Source organism: Lissotriton vulgaris, chromosome 12 (assembly GCF_964263255.1).
Source record: "Lissotriton vulgaris chromosome 12, aLisVul1.2, whole genome shotgun sequence".
In the NCBI taxonomy this organism is placed as follows: domain Eukaryota; kingdom Metazoa; phylum Chordata; class Amphibia; order Caudata; family Salamandridae; genus Lissotriton; species Lissotriton vulgaris.
Window position 1 is genome coordinate 24835648 of NC_141700.1, and position 17087 is coordinate 24852734.

Here is a 17087-nt window from a genome sequence, read left to right on the forward strand (position 1 = left end):
GCGTTGTTGACCTTGATTTTTTGGGTCCTGTTTTGCAAAAAAGAAGTAAACCACTTAAGCACTGAGCCAGAAATACCCATTCTACGGTTCAGCAGATCAATCAAGTTCTTATGTTTGACTGTATCGAAGGCTGATGAGAGGTCTAGGAGGATAAGGAGGCATTATCCGTTTTGATCCAGTATTTGGATGGCATCATCAATGATGTGAGTCAAAGCAGATTCTGTGCTGAGGTCTGCTCGGAAGCCGGATTGGTGTTTGTTGAGAAGGTTGAAGCGGTCAATGTGTTTTGTTAGTTGATGTTGAACACATTTTTCCAGAAGTTTGGCAAGCGTGGGAATACCCCGTGCCAGTTACGCTAGGAGTTCCACAAGGATCCTCGCTATTGTCCCTGAATGATACACCCAGACCTCTAGAGAAGGTGCTGTGACCCATACTTTAGGTTTGATAAAGCATGCCGAACCCACAGCAGAGAGGGCCTTAAGCACCCCTCTTGAACAGGGCCAGACTGGCTTTAGCGTGCATCAGTCATTTCCCTGGTGGTCTGCCAGGGTGGGGGCCGGTTTTGAACCCCTGGGGGCTGTTTTTGCAGCATAGCAGCAAAATCGGCCCCCTGTAACATAAGCAGCTGCAGTGTATACTATGCACAAACCTATTTACGGTATCCGTCCAACAGTGCTCAATTTCTGTAAATAGGGCTTTACATCTTCTTCTTATCTTGCCACATTTGCTGTGCATTCAAAGACGGAGGGCAAATGGTCAAAAGTCAGGCTCTCTCTTCCAGGGAGCTTGGTGTTTACTTTTCTTTCTCCGATGTCAAAATGATGTTTTTGACAACCATGCTGGCTCTGGGGAGTGCTTGAGAAAGGCTGTACGGTGTTATTTTTTTCCTAGCACACAGCACAATGTAAATGTCTGTAAAAGAACAGTGCACATATTTCAGAATTAGAAATGCCCAAATGAAGCATGCTTTTTGGTAGTTACAAATCAATACACTAGATGAGGACATTTCCACACATTATCGTTTGTGCACTGTACACTTTTATCAAGTGAAACTGTATGTCTGTACAAATGTAATGGTCACTTCAATTGAAGACGTGTTGTCTGTAATGGCAGAATGCTACCATACCATGCATATTTCACTCTATGCCACTGCACTCCACTCCATTTCACTCTACTTTGTACCACTCCACTTTACACCACACCACTGCACTCTACACTGCACTTCTCCATTCTATGCCACTTCACTTTACGCCTCTCTACTCTATGCCTCTCCACTCTATGCCAATGCACTTTACACCACTGCACTATTTGCCACTCCAGTCTACTGTGCGCAACTCCACTCTACGTCACTCCACTCTGCTCTGCAGCACTTTACTCTACGGCACTGCTCTCTATGCCAAAGCACTCTGTGCCACTCTAATCTACTCTGCACAAATGAACTCTATGCCACTGTACTCTACACCACTTTATGCCATTACTCTACGCCCCTGTACTCTACACCACTCCACTCTACCCTGCACCACTGCAATCTACGCCACTTCACTCTACTCTTAAACAATATACTCTATGCCTCTGCACTCTACACAACTGCACTATATGCCACTCTACTCCACTCCACTCTATTCCACTGCACTCTGTGCCACAGCAATCTACTCTGCACTACTGTAGTATACGCCACTGCTCTCTACTCCACTGCACTCTACGAAACTCTACTCTGCAAAGCTGCACTCTCCACCACTGAACTCTACACCACTCTTCTCAGCAATACTACAGTCTTTGCCAATGAATTCTGCAGCACTCCACTGTACAACACTGAATTCTACACCACTCCACGCAACTATACCACTCAATGCCACAGCAATCTACGCCACTCTACTCTGCACCACTGTATGCCACTGCAATCTATGCCACTCTATACAACTGCACTCTAAGCCACTGTATTCTCTGCCACTGCACTCTACTATGCACCACTCTAATATAGCCACTGCATTCTACGATGCTGCATTGTATGCTGCTGAATTCCATGCTGCTACACTCTATGCCACAGCACTCTACATCACTATATTCTGCAACACTATACACCAATGTACTCTACACCAGTTTACTCTACTCTATGCCACTACACTCCACTCCACTGCACTCTACTTTATGCCACTGTAGTCTATGATTTGACTTGATTAAAATGTTGTAAAACGTGTGATTGCCCTAAGGTGTCTTGGCACTGGCGCATCCCTCAATCATAGCCTCAAGTTGACCATAAATGCCACAGAAGTTGTAGAGCAAGTGAAAACAGCCAAGTTTTTTTACAGTTTGCAAAAGCATAGGAAGATTGTCTGGCTTTTAAGCTGCATCACCATTTTATTCCAAAATTGACTGATGGTGTGGACAAAACTGCGACCACCCCATGATGCTTTCCTAATTCTGGGGTCGATCACAGAGCTTAACTTCGCAGAACATAAAGCTCTTTTCAGAGCGTACCACCCAAAGTTGTTTTTAGGTACTCTGGACCAATGCATGCCATGCAAGGTACTGTGTGCCAGCATAGAGCCTTGAATACAATCCTCTTTCTAACCGGGAGCCAATGGAGTTTGGCAATGATCCCAAAACAGACTTACATTTGGGCATTTTCTTTAGTAAGCGATACATTGCGCTTTGCAGCGTCTGAAGCTGGTTCATAGGTCTCTGATTAGTGCCCATATAAAGTGCAATGAGGTTGTCAATCCTGGATATAATTAAGGAAATAACGACTGAATTTTGCAGACCTGTGGGGATAAAAATGAACACCTTCCTCAGCAGTTTTATTATAAAGACACATGATGAAGAAAGTTTTTTGACTTGTTCCATAAAAGACAACTCTGTGTCAAAGATAATACCCAGATGAAAGAGAACCCAAAGACTAGGGCCACCAGTATCAATTCCAAAATGTGTCATTTCTACAGAAAGTTTGGGATTTCGGCTTCATCCAACCCATGATGGCTTTCATATAGATGTTAAAATGATCTGTAACCTAATCCACGTTATTAGTGATTGTACCACAAACTGAGTATCATTGGCATATGCTATTGTGGCAAAGCCAAAAGAGTGGATAAGCTTAGCTAAGGAGCCACATATACATTAAATAACGTAGGACTAAAGTATGAACCCTGGGGAATCATCTCACTTACGCGCTATGCCACACTGCACTTTACTCTGCCCCACTGTACTCAATGCCGCTCCACTCTATGCCACTCTACTTAACACCCCCCTACGCCAAAGCCCCGTACACCAATGCACTCTACACCACTCCACTCTGCAACACTGCACTCTATGCCACTGAACTCTACGCCACATAACTCTGCACTACTGCATCCTATGCCAATGCACTCCAGACTGCTGCAGTCTGTCACACTACTCAACAGCACTGTACTCTGCACCACTGCACTCTACACCACTCTATTCTATGCTACTGCACTCTATGCCACTCTACTCTGCACCACTCCTTGCCACTGCGCTCTACTATGCACAACTCTAATCTACGCCACTGCACTCTGATCTACACCACTGCATTCTATGATACCACATTGTATGCTGCTGCACTCTACATCAATATACTCTACAACACTCTACGGCAATGCACTCTACACCAGTCCACTCGACTCTACGCCACTCACTGTAACACACTCTATGCCATTGCTCTCTACTCTGCGCCGCTCTAGTCTGTGCCACTCTACTCTACGCCACTCTACTCTACGCCACTGCACTCTTTACCACTGCCGTCTATGTAATTAAACACCACTACACTCTACTCTGCAACACTGCAATCTACGCCAATGAGCTCTAGACCATTCTACTCTGCACTACTGCATTCTTTGCCAATGTACTCTACGCCACTACAATCTATGTCACTCTACTCTGCAATACACTCCACTCTACGCTACTGCACGGTATGACACTGCACTCTAAGGCACTATACTCTACTCTGCACCACTCTACGCCACTGCACTCTGTCACTCTACTCTGCACCAATACACTCTATGCTACTGTACTCTTCGCCATTCTACTCTGCACCAATACACTCTATGCTACTGCACTCTACGCCACTCTACTCTACACCACTCCACTGTACACCATGCTGCGCGACTTTACTCTAAGCCTTGCCAATATATGACACTCAATGCCATCCTGCTCAATGACACTCCACACCACTCTCCTAAACACCACCAACTTTTAGCCATGCTGGACAGCAGCCACACTGATGTACAACATGACAAAGCCAGCATCTCTTGCATAGGTGAGACCTGATAGCTTTGTCAATGCTTGATTTTTACTTTGTTGTCATATTTTGCAGGGTGGACTCCTGGTTCGCTATAAGGCAGGTAAACACCTTGGTATCAGACATTTAAAAAAGTCAGGTGAATTCTGGATTTGATTCATTTTTTACCGCAAGCATGGGTTGTAGACTTCTGCTGATCCAGAGGTGTCAGGGGTGGGCACTTCTGTGGCGGTCTCTAGAGCTACTCCAAAGCAGAGCCCTAGGGAGTGTGGGGATGATGCTTGCCCCAGGGTACTCAGCTATGACGTCTCATTTTTTGCGTAATTACCTGATATTCTATCAAATTATGTGAACTTATTCAAAATTAAAACCAGCATTTAGCACTGCATTTTAGTGCAAAATGCTTCCTCATGTCCATTTTTGGTGCAAGGGTGCATTTTTCTCTTAAAAAGCAGTGCAAAAAGTGTCAAGTACCATGAACAACAGTCACTCACATTCTGGGCGTTCATGATGTTCCCGCACAAAAATTCATGCCAACTAGATAATCAACATGCTTTGAGTAATTTCATGTAACAAGCATAACGCAAAATTAACCAGATAAATTACATGGCATCTGGGGCACATTATGGCATGGCTGCGCAGGCCCATCTCCAAGATAGGTAAACGGGCAGATAGCCAGATAGCCAGATAGATAGATAGATAGATAGATAGATAGATAGATAGATAGATAGATAGATAGATAGATAGATAGATAATCTTTCCCTCTCCACTGTTATTCTTTTTCTCCAATACATCTCTCTCACTTCTTTCTCTCTCTCTCTCTCACAGCCTCTCAGTATGAATACATATATACTATCCATCTTTCACTCTGTCCCTCTCGCCCTGTCTCTCTTCCACTTACACTTGTCTACCTTCTTTGTCTCTCACATACTCTGTGTTTTTTCCTGTTTCCTCGTCTGACACTTTCTCTTAGTTTTTCTCACCATATGCCACTGTATGTTTTTCCTCTTTTCACACCCATCTCTATGCCCCTCTTCTTGTCAGTCATCTCGTCCTTCTCTCTCTCTCTCCCTCTCTTTCTCAGTCTTCTTGCCTTTCTCTCTTTCTCTCTCTCTCTCTCTCCCACTCTTTTTCGCTCTCTCTCCCTCTTTCTCTCTCTCTCTCTCTCCCCCTCTTTCTCTCTCTCTCCCTCTGTTTTTCTCTCTCTCCCTCTTTCTCTATCTCTCTCCTTCTTCTCTCTCTACCCATCTTCTTCTCAGTTTTCTACCTTTCTCTCTCTCTCTTTCTCTACTCTCTCCCGCTCTGTCTCTCTCTCTCTACCCCTCTTCTTCTCGGTCTTCTGCCTTCCTCTTTCTCTCTCCCTCTCTTTCTCTCTCTCTCTCTCTCTCTCTCCCTGTCTTTCTCTCATTCTCTCTCTCTCTCCCTTCCTCTTTCTCTCTTCTCTCTACCCCTCTTCTTCTCAGTCTTCTACCTTTCTCTCTCTCTCCCTCTCTTCCGCTCTCTCTGCCCCTCTTCTTCTCAGTCTTCTGCCTTCCTCTTTCTCTCACTCTCCCTCTTTCTCTATCCCTCTCCCTCCTTCTCTTTCTCGCCTCTCTCTACCCATCTTCTTCTCAGTTTTCTCTCTCTCTCCCCCTCTCTTTCTCTACTCTCTCCCGCTCTTTCTCTCTCTACCCCTCTCCTTCTCAGTATTCTGCCTTTCTCTTTCTTCTTCTCTCTGCCCCTCTTCTTCTCAGTCTTTTGCCTTTCTCTTTCTGCCCCTCTTCTTCTCAGTCTTCTGCCTTCCTCTTTCTCTCTCCCTCTTTCTCTCTCTCGCCCTTCCTCTCTTCCTCTCCTCTCTACCCCTCTTCTTCTCAGTCTTCTACATTTCTCTCACTCTCCCTCACTCTCTTTCTCCTTCTCTCTACCCCTCTTCTTCTCAGTCTTTTGCCTTTCTCTTTCTGCCCCTCTTATTCTCAGTCTTCCTCTTCGGCCTTCCTCTTTCTCTCACCCTCTCTTTTTCTCTCCCTCTCTCGCCCTTCCTCTCTTTCTCTCCTCTCTACCCCTCTTCTTCTCAGTCTTCTACCTTTCTCTCTCTCTCTCCCTCACTCTCTTTCTCCTTCTCTCTACCCCTCTTCTTCTCAGTCTTTTGCCTTTCTCTTTCTGCCCCTCTTCTTCTCAGTCTTCTGCCTTCCTCTTTCTCTCTCCCTCTCTCGCCCTTCCTCTCTTTCTCTCCTCTCTATTCCTCTTCTTCTCAGTCTTCTACCTTTCTCTCTCTTCCTCACTCTCTTTCTCTCTCTCCCGCTCTCTCTGCCCCTCTTCTTCTCAGTCTTCTGCCTTCCTCTTTCTCTTTCTCTCTCGCCCTTCCTCTATCTCTCCTCTCTATCCCTCTTCTTCTCAGTCTTCTACCTTCCTCTCTCTCTCCCTCACTCTCTTTCTCTCTCTCTCTACCCCTCTTCTTCTCAGTCTTCTACCTTCCTCTCTCTCTCCCTCACTCTTTCTCTCTCTCCCTCTTCCGCTCTCTCTGCCCCTCTTCTTCTCAGTCTTCTGCCTTCCTCTTTCACTCTCCCTCTCTTTCTCTCTCTCTACGCCTCTTCTTCTCAGTCTTCTACCTTTCTCTCTCTCTCTCTCTCCCTCACTCTCTTTCTCTCTCTCTCTGCCCCTCTTCTTCTCAGTCTTCTGCCTTTCTCTCTCTCTCCCTCACTCTTTCTCTCTCTCCCTCTTCCGCTCTCTCTATCCCTCTTCTTCTCAGTCTTCTACCTTTCTCTCTCTCTCCCTCACTCTTTCTCTCTCTCCCTCTTCCGCTCTCTCTATCCCTCTTCTTCTCAGTCTTCTACCTTTCTCTCTCTCTCCCTCACTCTTTCTCTCTCTCCCTCTTCCGCTCTCTCTGCCCCTCTTCTTCTCAGTCTTCTGCCTTCCTCTTTCACTCTCCCTCTCTTTCTCTCTCTCTCTCTCCTTCACTCTCTTTCTCTCTCTCTGCCCCTCTTCTTCTCAGTCTTCTGCCTTCCTCTTTCACTCTCCCTCTCTTTCTCTCTCTCTACGCCTCTTCTTCTCAGTCTTCTACCTTTCTCTCTCTCTCTCTCTCCCTCACTCTCTTTCTCTCTCTCTCTGCCCCTCTTCTTCTCAGTCTTCTGCCTTTCTCTCTCTCTCCCTCACTCTTTCTCTCTCTCCCTCTTCCGCTCTCTCTATCCCTCTTCTTCTCAGTCTTCTACCTTTCTCTCTCTCTCCCTCACTCTTTCTCTCTCTCCCTCTTCCGCTCTCTCTATCCCTCTTCTTCTCAGTCTTCTACCTTTCTCTCTCTCTCCCTCACTCTTTCTCTCTCTCCCTCTTCCGCTCTCTCTGCCCCTCTTCTTCTCAGTCTTCTGCCTTCCTCTTTCACTCTCCCTCTCTTTCTCTCTCTCTCTCCCTCACTCTCTTTCTCTCTCTCTCTGCCCCTCTTCTTCTCAGTCTTCTGCCTTCCTCTCTCTCTCTCTTTCACACTCTCCTCTCCTCACACGAGAGACCCCCTCAGCAGCCGGAGAACAGAGCTCCGTGAAGGCTTTACTTCAGCAGCAGAAGGGGGTGGCGCATCCTGTCACCCCGAGGAGTTCCAAGCCCTGCAATTAGCAGCAGCAAGTGTTGAATGGAGGCGCCGCCTGCGCCGAGCCGTGCGCCGCGGGAACAAAGCCCCGGGCTCTTGGCGCTAGCAGGATCCCCAGCGCCGAGCGCAGCAGGTACAATTGCAGGCCTGGCCCCGGCAAGCCGGCGCTCCGGGCGGAGATTGTCAGGCGGAGCCCTCCGCTGCCACCCACGTCGCCAAACTGGTGGTTAAGCGTGAAACGTGGAAACGACGAAAGCTCACGGGGCGGCCGCGTAACCTTTAGAGGACTCTTTTATAGCGACAATGTCAGAGGCATATCAGGGCTTTAAGTGGGATGAAAACACTCTCAAAGGGGCGTGGCCAACGGAATCAAGGGCGTGGCTTAAAAACACGCCAACTAAAAATCTGAGTTTAGCATAGTGTGCCGCCCGTCTTGTATTTTGCTGTTTCTGTCTTTGCATCCAGATATATGGTGCTACAAGTAACATCACACCTACAACAAGGCAAGACTATTGGCTTGTCGATGGTTGTTAGTTGCATAAGATAAATAAGCAGCAACTGTGGCTTGTATATATTATTGAAAAGGCTTCCACTTAAAGCCCTGGTGACACCACCACAATGTTGCTGCTCCTGAGTTTCAAAAAGAGAAGGGAAATCCAGAGAGGAAAGGACTCGCATTAATGAATTTCTCTTCCCCTACAACGCTCACCTGGCATGACGTCAGGTCGCAACTTCTCCACTAGTGGAAATGAGCAACGTGAGCAGCGCACATCCATGTGCCTGCTGTCACTGCAGGTCCATCCATGTGCCTGCTGTCACTGCAGGTCCATCCATGTGCCTGCTGTCACTGCAGGTCCATCCATGTGCCTGCTGTCACTGCAGGTCCATCCATGTGCCTGCTGTCACTGCAGGTCCATCCATGTGCCTGCTGTCACTGCAGGTCCATCCATGTGCCTGCTGTCACTGCAGGTCCATCCATGTGCCTGCTGTCACTGCAGGTTCATCCATGTGCCTGCTGTCACTGCAGGTCCGTCACTGCAGGTCCATCCATGTGCCTGCTGTCACTGCAGGTCCATCCATGTGCCTGCTGTCACTGCAGGTCCATCCATGTGCCTGCTGTCACTGCAGGTCCATCCGTGTGCCTGCTGTCACTGCAGGTCCACCATGTGCCTGCTGTCACTGCAGGTCCATCCATGTGCCTGCTGTCACTGCAGGTCCATCCATGTGCCTGCTGTCACTGCAGGTCCATCCATGTGCCTGCTGTCACTGCAGGTCCATCCACGTGCCTGCTGTCACTGCAGGTCCATCCATGTGCCTGCTGTCACTGCAGGTCCACCATGTGCCTGCTGTCACTGCAGGTCCACCATGTGCCTGCTGTCGCTGCAGGTCCATCCATGTGCCTGCTGTCGCTGCAGGTCCATCCATGTGCCTGCTGTCACTGCAGGTCCATCCATGTGCCTGCTGTCGCTGCAGGTCCATCCATGTGCCTGCTGTCACTGCAGGTCCATCCATGTGCCTGCTGTCACTGCAGGTCCATCCATGTGCCTGCTGTCACTGCAGGTCCATCCATGTGCCTGCTGTCACTGCAGGTCCTGTGCCAGGGCACAAAACAGGGCTCGATAGAGGCCCGTTTCGAGGTCCCCTTTAACAAAGTGCTGGTGCTCAGACCCGGTGGGACCCGGCCCACTGAAAGCCCTGGGCTTAATATTATGTACAACACAGCCCTTCTAGGCTCGTCTAGCTAGCCTGCCTGGCTACCGAAGGCTGAACGGCTCAGGTTATTCGATGGTCATTGAGCGCAGGGTTGATGCAGCAAAGCTTGGCTACATCTCTTGGGACAGCTGCACCCCAACTCTGCAGCAAAGCTAGGCTACAACCAGTGCTTAAAATGGGCCTGTATTGTCCGATACTGAGCATATAAACTTCTTTACTTTGAAAGGGAGAGTACCTGCACTTCTCAGCACTACAGCATTACACCTAATGGGAGAGAACTGGCACTTCTAAGCATTGCTGAAATACACTTAATGGGCGAGTACATGATCTTCTCAGCACTGTCTGCTGCAATACACTTAATTGCAAAAAACACAGTTGATGGACAGAATGTAGAACAATGTCATACATTCACCCCAGTACAAGGATCTGGGCCTAAATCCTTCGTTTTTTTTGCACTCCACACCACCCTGGGTTAGACACTGGCTATATGCAAATCAGCTCTGACCCTGTGCCTCATGGGAACAGTCCAGTCCGAACTACCAAGCCATGTCTTTCAGACCGGAATCAAGCATTCAAGGACCGGTTTCTGGCTGTCAGCCTTCATCAGCCTGGATAGCTTGACTCCAGTGGTGTGGAGAGCCTGGGACTCACGTCTGAGTATACCCAGCACACTCGATGTGAAAATTGCAAAAAACACAGTTGATGGACAGAATGTAGAACAATGTCATACATTCACCCCAGTACAAGGATCTGGGCCTAAATCCATTGTTTGTTTTGCACTCCACACCACCCTGGGTTAGACACTGGCTATATGCAAATCAGCCTTGACCCTGTGCCTCATGGGAACAGTCCAGTCCAAACTACCAAGCCATGTCTTTCAGACCGGAATCAAGCATCCAAGGACCGGTTTCTGGCTGTCAGCCTTCATCAGCCTGGATAGCTTGACTCCAGTGGTGTGGAGAGCCTGGGACTCACGTCTGAGCATACCCAGCCCACTCGGGGTGAAAATTGCAAAAAACACAGTTGATGGACAGAATGTAGAACAATGTCATACATTCACCCCAGTACAAGGATCTGGGCCTAAATCCATCGTTTTTTTTGCACTCCACACCACCCTGGGTTAGACACTGGCTATATGCAAATCAGCCTTGACCCTGTGCCTCATGGGAACAGTCCAGTCCGAACTACCAAGCCATGTCTTTCCCAGACCGGAATCAAGCATCCAAGGACCAGTTTCTGGCTATCAGCCTTCTTCAGCCTGGATAGCTTGACTCCAGTGATGTGGAGAGCCTGGGACTCACGTCTGAGCATACCCAGCCCACTCGGGGTGAAAATTGCAAAAAACACAGTTGATGGACAGAATGTAGAACAATGTCATACATTCACCCCAGTACAAGGATCTGGGCCTAAATCCATTGTTTGTTTTGCACTCCACACCACCCTGGGTTAGACACTGGCTATATGCAAATCAGCCTTGACCCTGTGCCTCATGGGAACAGTCCAGTCCAAACTACCAAGCCATGTCTTTCAGACCGGAATCAAGCATCCAAGGACCGGTTTCTGGCTGTCAGCCTTCATCAGCCTGGATAGCTTGACTCCAGTGGTGTGGAGAGCCTGGGACTCACGTCTGAGCATACCCAGCCCACTCGGGGTGAAAATTGCAAAAAACACAGTTGATGGACAGAATGTAGAACAATGTCATACATTCACCCCAGTACAAGGATCTGGGCCTAAATCCATCGTTTTTTTTGCACTCCACACCACCCTGGGTTAGACACTGGCTATATGCAAATCAGCTCTGACCCTATGCCTCATGGGAACAGTCCAGTCCGAACTACCAAGCCATGTCTTTCCCAGACCGGAATCAAGCATCCAAGGACCAGTTTCTGGCTATCAGCCTTCTTCAGCCTGGATAGCTTGACTCCAGTGATGTGGAGAGCCTGGGACTCACGTCTGAGCATACCCAGCCCACTCGGGGTGAAAATTGCAAAAAACACAGTTGATGGACAGAATGTAGAACAATGTCATACATTCACCCCAGTACAAGGATCTGGGCCTAAATCCATCGTTTCTTTGCACTCCACACCACCCTGGGTTAGACACTGGCTATATGCAAATCAGCTCTGACCCTGTGCCTCATGGGAACAGTCCAGTCCGAACTACTAAGCCATGTCTTTCCCAGACCGGAATCAAGCATCCAAGGACCGGTTTCTGGCTGTCAGCCTTCATCAGCCTTTTTGCAATACACCCAATGGCAGAGTACCTGCATTTCTCACCACTGCTGCAGTACACTTAATGGGACTGGGCCTGCACTTCTCAGCGCTGCTGCAATATGTTTAATGGGAGAGAGCCTGCACTTCTCATTACTGCTGCAATACGTTTAATGGAGGAGTACTGGCACTTCCCAGCACTGCTGTAATAAACATAATGTGAGAGGACCGGCACTTCTCATCACTGCTACAGTACATTTAAAGGGAGAGTACTGCCATTTCTCAGGAGCAAACAAGTATTCTCGATAGTGAGTACCTGCAAAGCACTAGCTCCAACCCTGGTTTTTTATGGAAGCCAAGGCAAGTTCGGTTAGCACTCTTCATACAAACATCTGCTGGTGAAATGAAAGAAGCAGATGCATAATGTAGACAGACAAGGATGAGTACAATGAGCAGAAAGTAGAGTCTAAAAAGTACTTTCTGCCTAATGTTGACATGGCCTGACTGGGTTTTTGTTTCTTGATTTTTTCCAAAAGTGTGGCCACCAATGCGGAGAAGTAGAACAACAGACAATGATTCCAACAAAGGCTCCTTTTCCTTGTTTGTTGTGGATTATGGCTTTCTTGTTAAAGAACAAGTTACTTAACTTCGGTAACGCCTTATCTAGTAGAGACCGGCTCTAGCCACAGATTTCTAACCTTTGCATTCTCCCCAGACTGGATCCGGAAAAGAATTTCAGCAGTACCTCTGTGCGACAGTAGAGGGCGTCGTGTGACACCGTAATGGCATCATCCACTGGATGTGACATCAACAGAGTCCATATAAGCCTCTTCCCAGCACCTTGACATCAGTTTTTTCAGTGACTATTTTCCGCGCCAAAAAAGCATAGCCACTTATACAAACTGCCTATGGAAACAGCGTGCCAAAAATGAGACATCTCTGTGCCAAGCAATGACGACAGGAGCAGCCTGTGCAAGTAAGAGGGGTGGGGTGGGTGAGGAGGGACTCGATAGACAACAATGAGGGAAAATTAAATATTCTGCGCCTGTTGAGTCCCCCCCCCCCCCCCACCCCGCCTCACCGCCCACCGCTCTTAACTGCACAAGCCTCTCCTGAATTACGAAGTTCCAAGGGAAGGTATTGCAATCCGTAGAAAGGGATATTTTAGGTAAGAAGAAACCAGTTCGCAGATTGGGGAGGAACCTGCGACTAGATCCTGTATCTACCAGATAAGACGTTAGCGAAGGTAAGTAACTTGTTCATCTATTAGAGACATCTAGCAACAGATTCCTTACCTTTGAATAGATATCAAAGCAAAACCTTCCCCGGAGGGTCTGTGAACTGATCTCACTAAATATCCCTGAATAGAACTAGCCGGTCTATAATAAGATAGAAGAGACCGGACACTCTTAGAAATTTAGGTAAGCAAGAGTCCACGTTTAGGGCCACATGCAAATAAATTCATAAACACATTGAGAAGCATGGAAAGAGCAGAAGCTGTGGCAGATTAACAAATATGTGTCTGAAGAAAACATTGATAACAAACATAATACTAGTTCGCTCCCATGGTGAGATCTAACTCGTGTGCGGCCGTGACTGGGGGAAATAAAGCCAACAGACCATGCCACTGAGCTATAGCTTCTTGCCTTTAAAAACCATTATTTTAGCAAAGCCTGCTCCGTAGAGACACAGACAAGGGATATCGAAGATCCCATCCACGATGGAGAGAGCATTAAGCAATGCTGTAACATAAATATGTGTGAAGATAGCAAAACAGCTATTGGTTGTCCTGCGAAAAAACTGTCCGAGCTATTGGAAACCCCTCTGAAATCATGAATAATTCATAACTCACAGAGTGTGTGTGTGTGTTCTTTAAACCGAAGCCATCGCCATGATGATGTCAGGAATATAACATGCTAACTGACTGAATCAGCTAGAAAGAGGCCGCTGACATTATATCGTGAAAGAACACAACAGGTGTGAAAAAACCTTGTGAGAAGAGAGAATCAAGACCACAACTTGGCTTAAGAAGAGCAAGTTAAACAATAGCCAACACACAGAAGGCCTAGGACAGGTGTCCAGCATCAACATCGAATAGTAAGTTATATCAGAAAAGGAAGGACGTGGCTGAAGTATCGGATAAAAGATAGAAGACTTACCGGTAGATAGATCAACGTTTTAATTTGCGATTCCTTATTTGCGAAAAATAAGGAATCGCAAATAAGGAATCGCAAATGGCAATGCATCATTTATTTCGCAATTTTATTGAGATTCGGTAAAAATCGCAATTTTTATCGAATCGCAATAAAATTTCGAGTTTCAAATTGCGATTTCGCAATTCCCATTGATTCCTATGGGCCAAAAGCCCCATAGGAATCAATGGGATTTGCGAATTCGCAATTTTGAACTCGCAAAATGTTAATGCATTCCATGGGTGCAGGGGGGTCCAAAGGAACCCCCCCTGCACCCCTGAAATGTATTTTAAAGTGCATGTTACACACACACATGTCCTAAGGACATGTGTGTCTGTAACATGACAGTGTTTTAAAATGCATCTTTGGGCATTTTGACACATTTTTGCAAATTACAACGAGGTTCAACCTCGTGTTAAATTTACACCCCCTATTTGCGAAATCGCAATTTTAAAAATAATCTTGCATTGCTTTTAAGGAATCGCAAATTTGTGATTCCTTAAAAGCAATCACATTTTTGGAATTCGCTAAAAATAGCGATTTTCCAAAAATGCTTGATGCATCCCAGACACCTATTTAGGAAGTGCAAACGGCCGAATTTTGCGATTCGCACCGTTTGCACTTCCTAAATAGGTTGATGCATCTAGGCAATAGTCCTCTACGGACAAAAACCTTCACGAAAGTGGAAGTCAGAAAACAAAATACCATCTATTAAACGCTCAATCAACAGAAGGTGTTGCAGCTTATACAAAAGCAACAAATGTTGAGTCTAGGAAATAATGCCCTTATAGAAGACAGGAGACATTAAATATACAGGAAGATTTAAGGTTAAATACATTTGCATCATTAGTTATGCCAAGATATATGGGGGAAAAAGAGACCACGCCGCTTCCGAAGGAAGTAAAATACATGACAAGAGGGGAATATTCGCATACGAAGAAAGGAATCCTAACAATAAAGTAGAAATACTATAACTAACCCCGGAGGGCTAGAAATATTATTACTTCCTGTAGAGGAGTGAGAGAAACCCACCAGGAAGAGTGTGTTTCCGAAGAGAGCAATCAAGCCCTCTTTGGAAGTAATCCCAAGAAAGAAGGAACCATAATGGTCAAGGAACATGCGTTTGAAGGTATCTACGCAAAATGAAAGATAGCCATTGACACAGAAATAGGGTATCTGGTGCGGGTATCTATGTTTTGATCCTCAAACCTGTAAGACAGAAAAAGGGTATTTGGCGACATCGAAAGAATTAATATTTAGACATCTACATGTTCTGGGTGGAGTTTTGAACCCTTGAATAAGAAGCGCCTGTGGCAACAAAGGTACCAGATTTTTTGTGTAATCTAGAAGTATCACACATCGCCTTGTTTGGAAGAATCAGTGTAATGACAAGAAAACTGGCTGCACAAGAGAGCAGTCTCTTGAGCATGACCTACACACACTAGGAATGTGGGCGAGATATCACAACATAAAAGACCCGCAGCATGGAAAGGATCAAGGAAAAGTCCCCCTCTACAGTGGCAGAATATATATATATATATATATAGGAGTTTGCTGTGGAACATTACGCGCGTTTACCAGAGGCGCGCTACCGGGGCCCCTGCAACACCAAGTGGCCTCGACATCACTGGTATCTGCTGCTCCGGCGCAAATTTGGATTGTCCAGGGAACTGGATGCGTCGAGGCCCACCTCCGGGATCGGGAAGAAATGCAGCGTTGCAGGAGTTATTAACTCCTCATTGGGCGAGTTGGATTGCCCTACTTGCCCCCGTATATTGGACTCTTGATCATCGGGGGTTGTTGCAGTCTGGGGACTCGAGGGGGCACTGGATTTCAACACCAAAGGAGGAACTATGCTTAAGCAACAACGTGATACCCTGCATGCAGCAATGAACATTCGGTAAACTCCGTATCACCCACCTGGTCAGTACGCAGCATGCTGGGTCTGGGAGTTCGCCTGCCTCGGGGCTCCTATGGCAGGAGAGCCTGAGCACTTGCGAAGGGGTGGATTGTTCAGCAACCAATCGGAAGCATGCAGGACATTTAAATCCACGTTCGCGCCCGCACCTCGTGATCTTACCTGGCGCTGAAGAAGGCACATAAGCCGAAATGCATTCGCCATATATATATATACTGGAATGGCCTTTAATCAGGAATCAGGAATCTCCCATGTGGAAGCCCACAGGGTTCGGCATTGTCCCCGACACTATTTAACTTCTATGTCAGATCATTGGCACGAGTAAACAAAGATCATAGTATTATGTTGGTGTCGTACGCAGACGACACCCAATTAGTGGTGTCTGTGACACAAAGTGTGGATCTTACAGCGGATAGGTTTCGTAACTGCCTCACGGACGTGATGGCATGGATGAACTCGAACTTCCTAAAGATTAACACCGAAAAAACAGAGGTCTTAGAGTTTGGTTAACAACCATCAGAATGGACTGGGCAAGTACCGGCCCCCTGAGGCCGGTAATTGCCCAGTCACAGTGCCTTAGGCCAGGAACCTAGGCTTTGTGTTTAACAAGGATCTGAAACTTGCCCCACAAATAAATCAAGTTTTCTCTGCATGATTTTTCTTATTAAAAGTCCTGCGTAAACTCCTGCCATTTATTCCTTTATCACTTAGGAAAACAGTAGTCGGAGCTCTGGTTCTGTCCAGAGTCGACTATTGTAATGCCCTGTATTTAGGGGTTGATAAAGGAAAGATTACAAAACTTCAATCACTTCAGAATGTCGCGGCTCGGGTTCTGCTTAATCTACCTACATACCATCCTGCGTCAGTGGTGATTAAGTAGCTCCACTGGCTTCCAGTCCATCAGAGAGTGAACTTTAAGGCACTATGTCTACTGCATAAGACTATGTACAGAGGAGGTACTGCGGACATTCAAACCCCTTTTTTCTTTATACCAGCCCCAATGATGTCCTAGGTCTGCCAACACAGGATTGGTCTGTGTCCCTAAAATAAAAAGAGCCAGATGGGGAGGAAAGGGTTTTTCATATCAAGCAGCCACCTTATGGAATGCCCTCCTCTTGACGACCAGGTTACAGCTAACAGGGCCTTATTTAGGAAACAGATAAAGACCTGGCTCTTCTCAATGTCTTAAGATCAATTAGCTGCCTGGATCACAACCAACCCAGCGCCAAGACACCTCGGCAAAAGT

At 46.9% G+C, this 17087-nt stretch overlaps 1 protein-coding gene across 1 annotated transcript in view; it reads left to right on the top strand.

Moving 5' to 3' along the window:
* The window catches only part of LOC147673102 (small conductance calcium-activated potassium channel protein 2-like), a 385836-nt gene that overhangs the window by 100195 nt on the left and 268554 nt on the right, over positions 1 to 17087 (top strand). The gene's annotated exons all lie outside the window — the stretch shown is intronic.